The following is a 16,711-nucleotide window of genomic DNA, read 5'->3' as shown; positions in this document are numbered from 1 at the left end:
AAGTATTCTAGAGTTTCTTAATGTTATCCATTCTTTTAACCACGTCAAACAAACAGCATCAAAATACAACCTTGAGTCTGGTAGGGTAAGACCGCCTCTTTCTTTTGCATCTGTTAAGTTTTTAAAATTAATTCTTGGTCTTTTCCCTTGCCAAACAAATTTAGTTATGTCCATCTGCCATTGATTAAAACAAGTTAAAGTATTAATTATAGGAATAGTCTGAAAGAGAAACAACATTTTGGGTAAGACATTCATTTTCACCACTGAAATTCTGCCCATTAAAACGCATGCGAGTTTTTAGCTCTTGTTGTCTTTTGGATCGGCGCCTCTCCACAGCTGGGATTGGTTGCGCCTCCTCCACAAGAGCTGCCTCACCCAGCTGTAATTCTTCTATTCCCTGTACGGCAGACCCACTCTCCTTAGCAAGCTCTCGTCCTTGCCCACTCTCATCTGCTGTTTGCTCTGTCTCAATCTCCAAAACCTCCTTGGAGTCTTCCAGCATGCCCATGACAGGATGACATCATCACACAGCACACCCTTTGGGCATCCATATGTGTCCCTACATCTGTAGCAAATTTGGTTCAAATCAGTTAGGTGGTTCACAAGTTAGCCCACTTGCACCTCAAAAGTTTATACATCTGCCATCTTGGATTGGGGTGGATGACATCATCACAACCTACACCATTGAGGTGTCCCTCTGTGTCCCTACAAACTGTGCCAGATTTGGTTCATATTGGTCCAGGTGTTGTGAAGTTGATGGGGGGCAGGGACACATGGACACACAGACACACACACAGAATGCCGGGTGATCTCATAAGCCTACTGGAAAGAAGAGTGAGGATAAGCCGCAGCTGCAGGGCTGGACTGGGGGCACTGAGAGGGCGGTGGAATGTGTGTGGGGAGGGTGCTGAGTTCTGAGCAGAATAGGTAATTACTGGTGGGAGTTGGGGTACAGGGGTGCCGTGCGGATAGGGCGCACCGGGAATAGGCCCTTTTGCCCTGTGGGCCAGTCCAAACCTGCGCAGCTGTGACTCATTCTCTGTCTCCCCCAGCTGCCCCCATACTGGCCACGAGACAGCCACTGGGTTAACCTTAAAGGACTTTAGTGAACATGCCCACAAAGCTACAGGTGCCTGGTCTGCTGAAGGCTGACCATATCTGTGCAGAATCTCATTTAACATTCGGAGCTGGAAAGGAACTTCTGGGCTCTGGCTTGTATACAGCTAAGTATTTCAAGCTGGACAAATTCCTATCTGAACCCAAAGATGGCTTGTCATTGTGATGAGTAGTCCTAGTGCTTCCTTGTTATTCCAGGTGGCACTGCAAAAAGTGACACAATCTTTCTTTGGAAGGAGTCCTCTTTGGAAGGAGTCCAATGCTTACACAAGCTCATAATTTCAACAAGTGCAGGCCTTGGATGACTTGTTTATTAAAGGCCACCCTGAATTACTACTTGATCGTTATCTGGTGCGAAATTGCCATACCTTCTGCATCTTAAGCTTTATACCTGTTTATACCAGCAGAAAGTGTAGAGACCACCATCTTTACTTTTATCACTGACTTCCTTTTTTTAATGCTGGCTGGCATTGAAACTGGGATGCTACTACCCATGCAATAGCCAATGGCTGTAACAGGTTCATTCTGAACAGCTGAAGTAGACTCTAATGCTACAAATTATTCTCCTGTTCATAGATCAGCATCTGTCTGCTGATAATACTGATCCTCTGGCCCTTGGCGGCCCATTTACATTCATATGCTTCTTGACGGTCACATTTTATTTGCCCATTAAGCACAGGCATGGGACCATCTGCATAACAGATATCCAGATTAAGACCATTGTTTGACAAATAGCGATGAGGTCTTTCTGCAGCATTTCCTGTGCTGTCAGAAAGATGGATTACACAAGATCAAATGGGAAAGCTATGCTAATGTGCAGAACTGGTAGCACAACAGGGCAGATCTGTTATGACAATGTGCTCTGAAGTGCTGATGTATTTACTGGAACAATGTTAATAGTTGTCACCTGATTCTTTAATGCTCACATCCGCTGGTATCTGAAGGCTTCTGGTTCCAGGTCAGGGTGTGTGTCATTGGCTAGAAGACAGGAAAACATTAAAATGCTCATTACAAAAGCAGTTTCAAAAAGATAGTCTCCAAACAGTATCAGGACCTTACTATATAAGTTAGTTTACATTACATATGACTCTCATTATGAGGTGCCCAATTTTCTGAAGGAATATTGGAAGCTTGGAGGGTGAGATTCAGCAAGAGGAGAATGATGACAGAACTAAAGAAACTGCAATCACCATTATGAACTTGGCTGAAAAAATATGAACTTGGCTGTGCCAGTATAGAAATAGAAAATGGATGACCTGAATGGATCCTGTCTGTGTGACAGCACACTCCACAGCAAGAGTGGATAGTCCACCAGCTGACCACTAGCTAAACTCTTGTGGGCTCCTGCAGGTTTTACTCGCAGCAGATTTTACCAAGGGTTTACTGGGAGGCTTAACTGTGAACTTAAAGCTGTCTCAAAAACCCGCTGAAAATAGTGGAGTTTTTTACTCTGGAGATAAATCGGGCTACACTCGGGTGCAGTGGAAAACCCGAATTCCACGTGTGAACTACTCCCCGATAACCCGCAGGGACTTCGGGGGAAATCTGGCCAATATGTGTACTTGCACCCTCCATTCCGGAGGAGATGCGAGTTAAAAGCAAAAACCACGTGGTAAAACTGCTGTGTGTAAAATTTCCTAGTAGCTAGAATTCTTGCAAAACAAAGCATAGGCAATTTGCTCCTCCATTCCAACAACTGAGACTAGTCACTTCTCAAGTATTACACCCATCCTATGGCAGCTTCACTGGTTGCCAGTTTGCTTCTGGGTCAGATCCAAAGTGCTGGTCTTGACCTTTGAAGACCTACACAGCCCTACACATATCTGTTGGACCGCATTCGCTCATATCAGTCTGCCAGGGCCCTCACTCATCATCTTGAGCCCTGAGTGTGGCCTCACCATTGACCTTAAAACAGACTTGCTTTTAAAAAAAATCTAGAGTTTGATGGGTTTTTAATTGGGTCTGTTTTAACTGATTTTATTCTACACTGCGTTTTATTTATTTTACTGTTTATATTTGATAGTGCTTTTATTTATTTATTTATTTATTTATTTATTTATTTATTTATTTGTTTGTTTGTTTGTTTGTTTGTTTGTTTGTTACATTTATATACCGCCTTTCATTAAAACAATCCCAAGGCGGTTTACACAGAATTTAAAAACAAGATTGTAAAAATGACACAATTAAAATATTAAGCTAAAAATATAAAACAAATCTGATTAAAAATGTAAAACACAAGCATAAAAACAGTACAAAATACAAAGAAGCAGCAGCAGAGACAATCATATAAAAGCCTGGGTAAAAAGCCAAGATTTAACATGTTGTGAGCCACCCCAGAGCAGGTATTCAGCAGTACACTCTCTCAGATCATTAAGGTTTCATTTAGCTATCCTGGTTAACAGTCATATCCTCTATCAATTTATCTAATTCCCTCTTGAAGTCATCTATGCCAGTGACTATCACCCTGCCCTGCCTAGCTGGTTATTTGTTGTAGTTGCCCCTTCTTCACACAGTTTTGAGAGATCCCTTTGGAGCTCTTTGTGGAAATTGTGGCTGGGAATGATAGGAGTTGTAGTTCAACAATAGCCCACCCCTGCTCTGGATCCTTTTTATTAATGTTAAATAATGCTCATCCAAATATATACCTTAAGGAGTCCCGCTGTATACCTCTCCCCGTTGGGAGAACTGCTGCCCATCCTGCCCACTGTCAATTTACTGCTGCCCTCTGTTTCCTATTCCTTAAGCAATTTAGTGATCTATTACAAGGTTTGCTGTCCTATCCCATGACTGTTAAGTTTATACAGGAAATAAAAATGTAGTGTAAAGAATTCACTGCAGAGAACCCACACCCTTGACCAAATTGCCCTGGGGTCAGATTTTTCCCCCAAGGGTGGCCTGTTTGTCTTGTATGCTCCAACCGCCCTTATTCATCAGTGACACTCTGTTTTCTGGTACTGCCCCTTGTAAAATGTCCTAGCTTGCCTTTTCTTGCCTTTTGAGGGAATGTTGGGGATGCTCATTCGTGTGCATATACCATGAGTGCAGGGCCGATGAACCTTTAGTGCCCATGTGCATCAATGCTTGCACAAGGGCAAAAAATGCTGGCATAATGCTTCCCTTTTATTCCCTCACCATACCTGCCTATCCAGATAGACACCACGATGTGTTGGAACTGCAGCTATTTTATACAAATACAGCCGGCTCCATTCTGAAATTAAACATATTTAATATTGTTTTTAAGTAAACTGCTATAGCCAATGTATGGTTGGCAAAGAAGAACAATGTGCAGTTGAGGTGGTGGTGCTTTGACAGCGATCCTCGGTCTGAGAATAGGGCCGTGACAAGTAGTATACATAAGTGTTCCAATTTCCATCTCAAACGATGGAGAATATGTCATTGGTATCATTCTGCAGAGAAGCAGCAGCAGCCAAACACTTTATTGGGACCAACTCAAAGACATACAGTTATGAGCTAGCCTTCAAGTTTCACAGAATTTTCTCTCAGGCTGCATAATAAACACAAGCAATTGGGAGAAGAGAAAAAAGATGTTGCTGATTTTAAAAAAGGGGGTGTAATGGAAGCCCCATCTGCATTCTGCAACAGTATTACAAAAGGAAACTCTCTCCAGACTAATTAAGGTCACAGTCTTCTGCTCTTTATAGGAGTAAGCCCTATTGAACTCAGTGGCATTTGCTTATAAGTAAATATGCAAAGGACTGTGTGTTAGTCTGTAAGAAAAGCAAAAACCTTGGATTGCAGCAAACTGTGCAAGGGCAAACAAACAATGGCCATTCTAGCTTTGAGGAGGAAACAACAACCCAGAAATCATTTAGATTGGTCTCTAGTCTAGCACTAGTTAGCACTTATAAACCGCTTGCAAGGCAGACAGCAGAACTAAAGGAAAATATGGTAGCCTTTATATTTGCAAAGCTGGATATTAATTTTAGATGATGCACTACTAGATAAGTGCTTTAAGAGCTTCTTAAATTACCACCTTGTCACATCTTGCAGACGGGGCTTCCACTAGCACGGCAAGCGTTGTTTGCTGATTTAAAGCAACGCGAACACCAGAGAAGAGACTAGTTCCTTACTGTCACCCAGGTCCAAGTCAGTTGGCAGTGTCCTTTGTAAACCTCAGCAATAAGGACACTGATTGTACATGATGGATAGTCCAAAGCAAGCAAGATATGTAGAGCACGCAAGAGGGATTAGAACAAGCTGTAGAGCAGAGCATTGGGGATTTTTGGATCTGGTTCAGGCAACAGTACTGAGGCTGAGCAAAAGTCTGTAGATCTCCACCCACCCCATTCTATCAGGGATTAAAAGTAAACTGAGTCAATGCAATGTCACAGAGTTTAGGCTGGCATGTGGAATCCCAGCTGCATGATATTGCCTCCAGCAAGTTAAGCAGCTGTCAAATAGCTGGTTCATCCACATACAGGTTTATTAAAATAGCCACAAACATAATATTCTACACAAAACAACATCTGCTGATGAATTTGGGCTAACAAATTGATACTTTTGGAAAAGAGCAAAACAATAGCTTCTCAGCTTTTAAAGAAATTGTTGCTAGGATCAAGAATGGAAAAAGTAAAACAGCAAGCAGGCAAACAAAAAGTTCCCTATGATCCATTTTTCAGTATGTATTTTACAGATATTACTCTGATTCCTACTAGCAATCTAGTCCTTAAAATTTTGCAACCTGTTTATAGATCTATGTGAACAAGGATCCCATTAAGCAAAAGACATTGAAGTGATTCTCATGATCAGTGAGAAGAGCCGTAAGGGTGTTAGCAATGATGCCGTAAGGGGGTTTGCTAGGGGGTTGTCCCCCGTAAGGGGGTTTGCAACGACCCCTGCAGATGATCGGAAAGCAGCCCTGGGCGGCCGGATCAGCCGCCCACATATCTGCCGGCTCTGTCACGGAGCTGGCAAGGGCTGTGGGGATCAGGGGCAGCATGGCCCACAGAAGCGAGTGCGTGGGGCATCCTGGAGAGACCCAGGAGTCTACTCATGTGTTGCCGTGTGCCGCCGCAGCACACGAGCAAAAATGTGAGGTTAATGGAGCGCTCACTCGTTAACCTTGTCTTAGGGGAGGGGAAATTTATGAGGGTTAGCTGCTGGGAGCCGCATGGCTCCCGTTGCAGCACACGATCACCCGAAAGTGGGCTAGGCTCCCTTAGCCCGCTTTTTGGCAATTGTGACAATTGCCTCATAGAGGTCATTCACACAATCAAAAACTGTGTTCTACCTAGGTTTGGGAGCTGTATGTGCTTCCAATCTTTGCTTGTGTGGAAGCAAGATTTGAGGAAAACCTGAGTAGGGGGCTATTCTGACGATCAACAAAAATCGGGCTTGCCTCTGCTGGCCCAATTTTTGGGGATCGTCAGAACCACCAGGCTCGCAGCCGAGCCCGGTGGTTCTGGAGTGGCTAACCCGCTCTGGAACCCCTAGTAAAAAGCAGGTTTGCAGAGCGAGCGCTCCGCAAACCTGCTTTTTACAATCGTGAGTAGCCACGCCGTGCCTTCGCGCCATACCTACTCACAAGTAGACCCCCGGCCGGGAGGTGAAAAGCCGCCTCCCGGCTCGGGGGTCTCCCCAGTATGCCCTGCGCACTCACGCAGGGCATACTGGGGCTTGCAGGGGCCGCATGGCCCCCGAGCTCCTCAGCCCCTGCCGGCTCCGTCTCAGAGCCGTCAATCATGTGGGCGGCTGATCCGGCCACCCAGGGCTCCTTCCCCGCTCACCCGAAGAGACCGGGTCTCACGGATCGTGAGACCCAGCTCTAGAAGTGATTGTGTGGAAGCAAGGTAGGAGAAAAAGCAACCCAGGTTTTCCTCTAACCTTGCTTCCACACAATCAAAAATTGGGAGTACACACAGCTCCCAAACCCGGGTAGAACACAGTTTTTGATTGTGTGAATGACCTGATTGTGTGGAAACAGCTACCCAGGAGAAGCAGCTACCTAGGAGAAGCAGCTACCCAGGTTTTCCTCTAACCTTGCTTCCACACAATCACTTCTACCCCAGGTTCCCTATAACATTGATTCCACACAAGCAAAAATTGGGAGCAGACACAGCTCCCAAACCTGGGTAGAACACAGTTTTTGATTGTGTGAATGACCTCATTATGAGGCTATTCTCATGATCCACCAAAAGTGGGCTAAGGGAGCCTAGCCCACTTTTGGGCGATCGTGTGTTGCAACAGGAGCTGCGTGGCTTCCAGCAGCAAACCCTACTAATCCCCCCTCCCCTTAGCTGAGGTTAGCGGAGTGAGCGATCCACTAACCCTGTCTCTCGGATTGTGTGTTGCTGCAGTGTGGCTCCATGCCGCAACAACTCATGAGTAGACCCCTGGCGAGAGGCTAAATGCAGCCTCCCAGCTCGTGCAGGGCATGCTGGAGCTTCCAGGGGTCAAGCAGCCCCCAACTCCCCAGCCCCCGCTGGCTCCATAACAGAGCCAGCAGTCATGTGGGTGGCTGGTTCGGCTGTCCACAGACGACTGACGGGTCGTCTGCAAGGAGAGTGGGCTAAGTCCGCTCTCCTCGCAAACCCCATCTCAGCGGTTCCCACTGATCGTGGGAACCACCTCAGTGTCTCCAGTGTGTTAATTGTGCAGAGAACAAGATGGAAGATAGGTGCAGGGATGGTGATAGTTCTACCACGCAGAGTAACATGAAAGCACTAAGCTGTTCACATCTTAGGAGTAAAAACTAGGGAGTGCAAAATGATTTGGTTACAAAACTATTTGTACCAGAACCTGGCCGATTCGGGTTATTTGTACCCCAAAAAACAAAAAACAACAACAAAACACCCCTGTCCTCAATTGCCCAGATTCAGGTACAAAACAAATCACCCCAGATTCAGACCTGGAAAATGTGGAGATTCAATGACAAACATTGAATGAACTCTCATTTCCTACCAGAGAATCTACTCTCAGAACACCTCAGAGACAACAAAACTTAGTGTTCCATGGGCTTGTGGGTTTGGGGGTGGTTGGTACCCTATGCGAACTATACCACCACTTGCTCTGGGCCACCCTGGTGCCCCCCAAGTGGGGTTATGGGGCTGCTGAAATCCCCATTATTCCCTATGGGTGGAAAGCTTAAAGATGTACAAACTTTAGAAATACTTTTATAATCACCCCTTTCACCAATGTATTTGAAATCTGGGTGGTAGCAGGTACCCATTGGGTCACTACCACCTGACCCACTCTTCTGCCCCCACCCCGAAACCCCTTTTCTGCCCCAAATCTGCCACAAAGACATGCCAACTTCAAAAATTCTTTATAAATCACCCCTTTCCAATTCCTTTGAAATCTGGGTGCAGCAAGAGCTCCCTCCCCATGTGCAGAAAGCCCCTAAATGGGTCAAAAATGGCCCAATCTGTCATTTGGGAGGCAGGCAGGCTCAGGGAGGGAGCTCTTGCTGCCACCTCCGCCTCCCCTGCCTTGGTCTCCCCTTGAGTGGCTGTCCCTGCCACTCAGTGGTGGACAGTTAATTTAAAAAAAAAAATTAACTTGCCCCCCTAAGCCCTCAAGCGGGGGGTGGGTCCAAAGCCTGGTCCCTTCAGGTCCATGATTCAAAATTACCTAGGTGCGCCCCTGCATGGACACTTCATTCTCTCCTAAGAGCATTCCAAAGAGTTAGGCTGATCCGCCAACCCCCGTTTGCCAAAGGGGAGGTTGGAGGAGCTGCTGCTCATCTCCTGCTAGTAAGCTTGGAGGGCAAGCACCCCCACCCCCACAACCTGGCAGCAGCAACAGGAGTGCATCATGGGTGTACCCCATTAGCAACGGCCATCTCGTGGCTGTATGGCTCAGTGAATGAGTGGAATGTTTAAACTGTGCCAAGAAAATAATGTGCTTTTGCAATGGTTTTCCAGCAGACATTCCACCCCTATGTGTATTTATGCTATTTACAGTATAAGCTGCCAGCTACAGGTGAGTGACTGAGTGGGTGAGGCAGGTTCATGTCTCCTGTATGTTAAGGTAAAGGTAAAGTGTGCCGTCGAGTCGGTGTCATATCCTGGCGCCCACAGAGCCCCGTGGTTGTCGGGGGTGTATGTATTTACCATTGCCATCTCCCGCGCAGTATGAGATGATGCCTTTCAGCATCTTCCTATACTGCTTCTGCCCAATAGAGGTGTTTCTCATAGTCTGGTGTTACTGGGGGATAATTTCCAGGGCAGGGATTGCAGGCCCCATTGTCAAAACTATTACTCACCAAAAACTAAATCGACAGGGAAAGAAGAGGATAAGATCTGTGTCACAATAAAATTGTTTGCCTTGTTCTATCCACACCTGGCCCTAAGCCATATTGCAGCCTATGGTTGGGACTGGCCATGGAAGGCCTGAGTTCAGATCTCAGTCAGAGACTCATTGAGTGGCCTTGGGCAAATCACTATCTCAGGCCTCCTTGGTTCCTCATCTTTCTAATAATGATAATAGTGACTGAGCTCTTAAGATTGTTGGGAAAAGATTAATTAGTTAATGAAATATTGTTATGTCTCCTTAGTATGATGTGCAAAGTGTGCCAAAATACCTAGATAACTAGTCCCATATTTCCCAGTGTCAGCCCTTGACACCTTTCCTTTGGCTCTAGCAGCCAACCCAAACATTTAGGGCCCAGGCTGCCCTGGGGGTGGGGGTGGTGTACCCCTTGGCTTGCTTGCTACTTCTTCCTGGTTGTGTTTGTCTGGCTCAGGCACAACAGGGCGCCAGGGGCGTAACAAGGCTGGAATGGGCCCAGAGAAAAATTTTTTTAATGGGCCCCTCGCTGATACACACTTCACAGTATATAGTCATGTGACTTGCCTCATGTGACTTGCCTCTCTGGGGGGGCCCCTCGAGGTGTGGGGGCCCCCAGGCAGCCACCTCCCCTTGCCTAATAGTAGTTACGCCCCTGCAGGGCGCTTTCCAGACTAGACCCTACAACTGGGTCAGGATGAACCTCGGAAGTGTGCTTTCATACTTCCTGTGTCGTGACACCGCAGTCCCTACGCGGACAGCAGGGTGCTGTTCACATTCCCAATGCCTTATTGCGCATCTAATCGCTGCGATATAGAGCAAGGACGTCATATATCCGGTGTGAAAAAGTTGCTGTTTTTTCGGGTTGTTAGTTGCTGCAAGACTGCTCCCCTTGCTGTTTACGGCACGAAAGCAACTTGCTCGAACAGAGGCATTTTGCTGCTAATGAGCAGATGGTCTGGAAAGCGCCCAGGAGGAGGAGAGAGCAACCTTCCCCTGCTTTGCTTGCTTGCTCACTCCTCCTGCCGGTCACATCTGGCTCAGATGCCACAGAATTGTTGAGCCCGGCTCAATGTGTTACAAGGAATTTGAATGGCTCCAGATGTTGACGTGACATTACAGAAGGCATATTTTCTACTTACAATAGTCCATAGATATCGTACTTCTCATCCCTCTGCGGGTGATTCAGCTCTTGTAAATATGAAGCAGGGCATCCATAAGTGCCAGAAATTAACTCCTGTCTGGTGGAATGGCTCCTTGTGGTTTTTAGCTACAAGCAGCAATAAGGCTATCATCCATGCAGCATGTAGTCCCCATTGTTTTGCAATTTATTATCTGCAAAAAGGGTATTTTACTGTTAGTCCAATAGGGTGTCCCGGGGTGTGTTCCAAAGGCATTTGATGCAACCACCTCACTGAAGCTAAGCAGACCTAGATCTGGTCAGTGCCAGAATGTGTGACGACCTGGGAACCCCATTCATGTTGTCTTGAGTTCCATGATAGAAGAAAGGTGGGATATAAATGTAATAAATAGTCACCTGGGGAATACCACACAATGGCTAAAAGTCACCTGAGGAACACCAACACATGTAGCACACTGTGCAGAAACCCCTGTAGCTTTGATCTTAAGCACACATAATGATGGAAAATACGTTTTACTTAAGTAAATCCTGTTGATTCCAATGGAGCTTACTTCCAAATAAGCTCCACTTAATTCAACAGGATTTACTTAAGTAAAATGTATTCAAATCGTTATGTGATTTCTAGTACACAGCCTATATAATCTGAAATGGTGTCCATTACAGTTTTCTGGTAGGAGATGGAACAATGGCTAAAGTGTCGGCCATCTAAGCATTCCAAGGCCTTTGACAAGAGAAATAATACTTTCGCTTTATTTCTTCATTGGCAACACAGAATATTGTCCTACTCATAGAGACATAGCTATTTGATTGTGACGGCCATAATAATTTCTTATAATGAGAGAAAGTAGAAGCCTATAAGTGTATTACATTTATTACAACCCAACATAAACCCAAACTTCCTTGAGTGGGAGATGAAGCTAGCCAAAAGTTCATTTGGGTATATTTTAAATGGGTATGGAAGAGGAAAAGCAGCACCAGCAATGCCATCTCCATTTCTTCTTGGAAAGGCGTGTGTGGGGTTTTTAACTGCAGCAAATTACTCTGCTTTAGAAGCACCAGCAAACAAGCATAATGTGAAGGTGTTAGTCAAGTTATAACTAATTATAAATTACTATTGTTGTAGCACCTGCAGGCCCCAAGATTGGGGTCACAAGGAGGATGCTATAAAGACATATTGGAACAAAGTCATTCCCTGCCCTGAAGAATTCCCAGCCTGTATTGAAAAAAACCAATCAAACAAACAGGGGTAGGGAAGCAAGAAAGATCATGCATGCTGCATGATTAAGTTAAGTTAAGTTAAGTTCTTCACAGTTCTTTAATCATGCAGGGCAAATCCATTCATTTAGAGTAGACAGATGTATTTTTAACAGTGGGGTACAAGGGCTCATGTATCTTTAATAGTGGGGTTCAGGAGGGAATTTTGGTGGGTGCAGGTTGTCATGCAGCATCTGCTGAAATTCCTTCTGCTCAGTTATTAAAGGTACATCATCATCATCATCACCACCATCATCACTATTATTATTATTATTATTATTATTATTATTATTAATTAATTCGATTTCTATACTGCCCTTTCAAAAATGGCTCAGGGCGGTTTACACAGAGAAACAATAAATAAATAAGATGGATCCCTGTCCCCAAAGGGCTCACAATCTAAAAAGAAACATACGATAGATGCCAGCAACAGTCACTGGAGGAACTGTGCTGAGGGTGGATAGGACCAGTTACTCTCCCGCTGCTCAATAAAGAGAATCACCATGTTAAAAGGTGCCTCTTTGCCAAGTTAGCAGGGGTACATGAGGAAAAAAGAGGTTAATTTTATAATTCCTCTACTTTCTTGTATTTCTGATTGGGTGAAGATGTGTATAGTGAACTTGATGAGATGCTTCAGACTACAGGCTTGCAAAGTGGTTTCATGTCCAGTGATGATCAGCTATTACTTGGAAATAAATTGCCTGTATTCACCTACGCCTGGGCTCAACCATGCATGCTGAAGGTAACTTTATTATTCTTATTAGACACAAATAAAGATAACTTTATTATAGTTATTTATTTATTTATTTATTTATTTAATTTAGATTTATATGTCGCCCTATTCCCATAGGACTCAGGGCGGTTTACAAGCAATTAAAGTTAATAAAGATATAGAAAGTTTCATTGCAAGAACTTGACATACATTAACATTTAAGTTTTTAAACTAGCCTAAAAAGCACTACTTCACGGGGACATACCAAGGTTGGCCCAGAGATGAAATTTTAAAATGGGCCCCTCACTGCCTTCCTCTCCTTCTCCTGGCCTGATGTCTCTGCTAACTATCCCAACTATCTATCTATCTATCTATCTATCTATCTATCTATCTATCTATCTATCTATACACACACAATATATTTGTGCTACTTTTAATGCCTAGAACACACTAGAAACACTAGAGGTAAGAGTATTTATGCTGCTTAGCTAGATAGTTGCTAAGATAGCATGGGCTAGATAGATGTAATTCAAACTCACTCATTTCCTTCTCATCTTCAACAGTCAAATTCAGCACACTGTTGTCTTCTACAAGTTCAGCAGTTTGTAACATCTCTGCAAGATTAACCCATACATAAATCATTACAATGGTCCTGGAATCAATACTAGTCTTAAAAGTATTTAAGAGGGTTGGGGTCTTCCAGCCCTAGTAGGATGGCTAAAATGTGGGTTTTAGCTCTTGATTTTTTAAAAAAACCTTATTCAAAATTCAAGAAAAAACATGCTGTTTTGTACATTTTAATGCTCTTTTATTTCTTATATGATAAAAGAAGGGTATAATGCTTATTTTTTAAAAACGTATTTACTAAAACTGACAGAAGATACATCCAACTGGGAGGTCAAAGTTAGGCTTTTGAGAAATACACAAACAGTAGAGCAAAGCTTTACCTGTGGTACATAAATATTACTGAGATACTACTAAACAAGTAAACCCCAATCTAAAAAAGTGGTTAGGATTCAATGCATTATAGCAGAAGTAATGAACTATCTATGACAAAGAATGAAAGTTTCTGGTATTGACAGAGGGAAAGTAGGATCCATGTCCAGTCAGCTCAGCAATTCACCTGAAACGCCCATCATGTCCTTCCCAACATGTCTACAATGTGCATGTCATCTTAATCAACATTCCTCAAGGCTTCTACTTGGGTACAGGATTATGTAGTTAGTTTCCCCCTTTTTTATCTTGATGGAGTTGGACACTTTAGTTGAGTGCAAGAGTTTGCAAAGCTCCGTACACAGTGTGTACATCTCAGCACCCAGAAGGAGCTTGTAGCAAAGTCTTAAAGACTAACATCGGCTGCTGCATTTGACAGTAGGTTCTAGTCCACGAAAGCTTATGTCACAATAACCCTGTGTTAATTTTTTTTTAAATGTGCCACAGGACTCATCTTTGCATTTTAACAAACGCAAACATCGGTACCCCTCTGCAATTTATCTAGAAACAAATGAGAGAGTGAGGGAAACAAACAGTCGCACTTAAAAAAAATGATTTCAGTTAAAAACGCCTTCTGGGGGGAAAATGCATGCAAAATTAAATACCGAATAGCCCCACAATGTTGCATTTTTGGAAGCGGGGAGGGAACGGACGACAGTGTTTACCACCTGCCACCTTGACACATGTCACACTGGAAACCCTCATGTTGAGGATGGTGTGAAGGTAAACTTGCTTGTAGTAAGAAGCAGCTGGAGAGAAGCTGGGAGGGGGAGGGAGAAGACACATGGCACGGATTAAAGTAACAATTCAACACCGAGACTTGATGGCAGAGGGCTGGGGGAAGCAGCAGAAGAAGGGAGGGGAACAGTAAAACTGCGAGCACAGACTGAATAGAGCATCACAAGGAGATGACACCAGGAGGACAGGGAAGGAGGAGCAAAAGAGAGATGGGGAAAGAAGTGGGGCGGGGGAAAGAGAAGGAATACTGAAGGAAGCCTCTAGCAGTGGGATGCAATTGGGCGGGTGCTGGGGAGTCGGGATGGAGTGGATCATGTGACTTGCCTCCCTGGGGGGCCCTTGGAGGCAGTGGGCTGGCCTAATGAACAGTACGCCCATGCGTTCCAATAAATATTAGGAATGATGTCATTTTTGGGAAGGTACAGACAATTCTAGTAAAGATTCCTACCCATCTCACAGAATTACAGTTCCCAAAATTTCTTGGGACAAAATGGTGGTGGTGAAGCCAACCAGTTTGTAATTGTAGTGTAGCATCATCTTTAAGTGTGTGATGTTGTCTCTCCTTTCTCTTCGTTTCCAAGAAGCAACTTCTGCATGAAACCTATAATTTGGAACACTCATTCCAGCTGTAACACATGCCCTTGCTATCTGCTGATGTTATCATCATCCCATTCCTGCTCTTAAGCTTGCAACACCCAATTCTGATTGAGCTTTAAATTAGTTCTAATTACATTTAGTCATATTATTTGAGTCAAGGCTCTGAGGGGCTTTAACCATCTCTCTGAAACCTGGCCAGTCCGTGTTTCTCCAGAAGCTACCAGAGCTGTAGAAACTGCCTGCAGGTGATGCTGTCATGCACTTGCCTTTCTTGTATCCACCCAAACAACAGCTAACTTGGATACAACAGTGAATACTTCATTAGGAATATACCCGGAAGGTTTAACAGGAAAGGGTTCTCTATGTGAAAGGGTTCTGTTGAGTCAGGGCTTAGGCTGAAGGCTCATTTTCCCATGTAATCTTTTCACACTTTCAGTTCAATATTCCCTCCTTCATGTGGACATGTTCTCCCATCAGCTTGTGTCTCTCTCCCTGTTTATTAATTTAAGGTAATTATGCCTCTCCCCATATGACCTTACCTGCTCATTAGGATTTGATCTGGAGAGGACATGATTATCCATTCAACACCGCTCCCAGTGTGCCACCAGCTGGATGGGCATTCACTTCTAAACTTAGCTGGCACTGCTGCTGATACCATTCAAAAGGGAACTGGTACAAGCTGTATCTATCTCTGCCGCCAGCAGCCAGCGCACTTCCACTAGGCAAACTCTTGCTCAAAGTCATGAGAAGTGCCTAGTGGTGGCTCAAGAGCTCTGTGCACTGGATCCTGGGTGCTGCCAAATGCTACCCCTTCTCACGGTTTCTAAAAAAAGCAGAGAGTAGGAGGGCATCTTCATGCTTTGCTTGCACCCCAATAACCTGCTGTCTGAGGTGACCTTGCCTCATGGAAAGGCTGCCCCTGGAAGTGTTGCCAGCTGAATGAGGAACTGACTGGCCTGCTGCTCGTAGTGATTCTTTCAAGGCACTCTGAGCGAGAGCAGCTGAGGGAATACTGTAGATCAGGGTCTTCTCTGCAGCAGATCCACTGCCTAGGACCCTTTGCCAGGGAAATGTGCTTTTGTCCACCCTTACAAATGATCGTTCAGGAAGCAAAAAGCTAAAGCAACCTGTTTAGCCAGGCCTAATACTGGCCAATTACAGTATTCAGTAGGATGTGCTTTGTCACTTTGTTGTGCTTTTTAAGCTTGTGTTGCTTTGCTTTGATTGCTGGGCCAGTGCTGCATTAGGATTGGCTGTTTCATTTGTTGTAAGCCAATTGGTTTTTGGAGATGAGGATGCTACTAAATATTTACATAAATAAAATTAAATACATTGTAGTGACACAGTTTTAATATCCACAGATTGTTCCAGAGTGTTCATGTTGCCATTAGACTGTTGGTGAATTGGGCCCAGAGCTGATAACTGCATCATGGCTAAGGCTACAATCCTAAACACACTTAACTAGGGAATAAGCCCCATTGAACACAGTGAGGTTTACTTATGAATAGATAAGCATGGGATTGTTCTGAAAGAATATGAGAAAGTTTCCAGTTAAGACTTAGAAAGCCACTATTTTCTGGACCTTGCTCCATTTGTAGTATGGGGGGAAAACTGGCCTTTCTTACATGGTTTTTTAAAGGATTGCTAAGTTCACTACTGAAAGGCTTTGAGTACCCAAAAATGGAATATAACATCATCGTCATCATTAATTTTTTTAATTATTGATTTATTTCTATTACCATACAAAGGAGAGTTGCCAGGATCTATCCCTTTCTTGAGGACACTCTTACCTGGAAACCTTTTTCGCAACTGCATATGGGCAGGGATAGGCTGTGTGTGTTTGCTAGTAAGTGGATTGTTTCACATTGTTTTTACTGCTTCACATATTTTGAATCCTGGTACAGAAATCCTGG

The sequence above is a fragment of the Hemicordylus capensis genome, chromosome 1 (assembly GCF_027244095.1).
Source record: "Hemicordylus capensis ecotype Gifberg chromosome 1, rHemCap1.1.pri, whole genome shotgun sequence".
Lineage (NCBI taxonomy): Eukaryota > Metazoa > Chordata > Lepidosauria > Squamata > Cordylidae > Hemicordylus > Hemicordylus capensis.
This window is presented reverse-complemented; position numbering follows the sequence as displayed.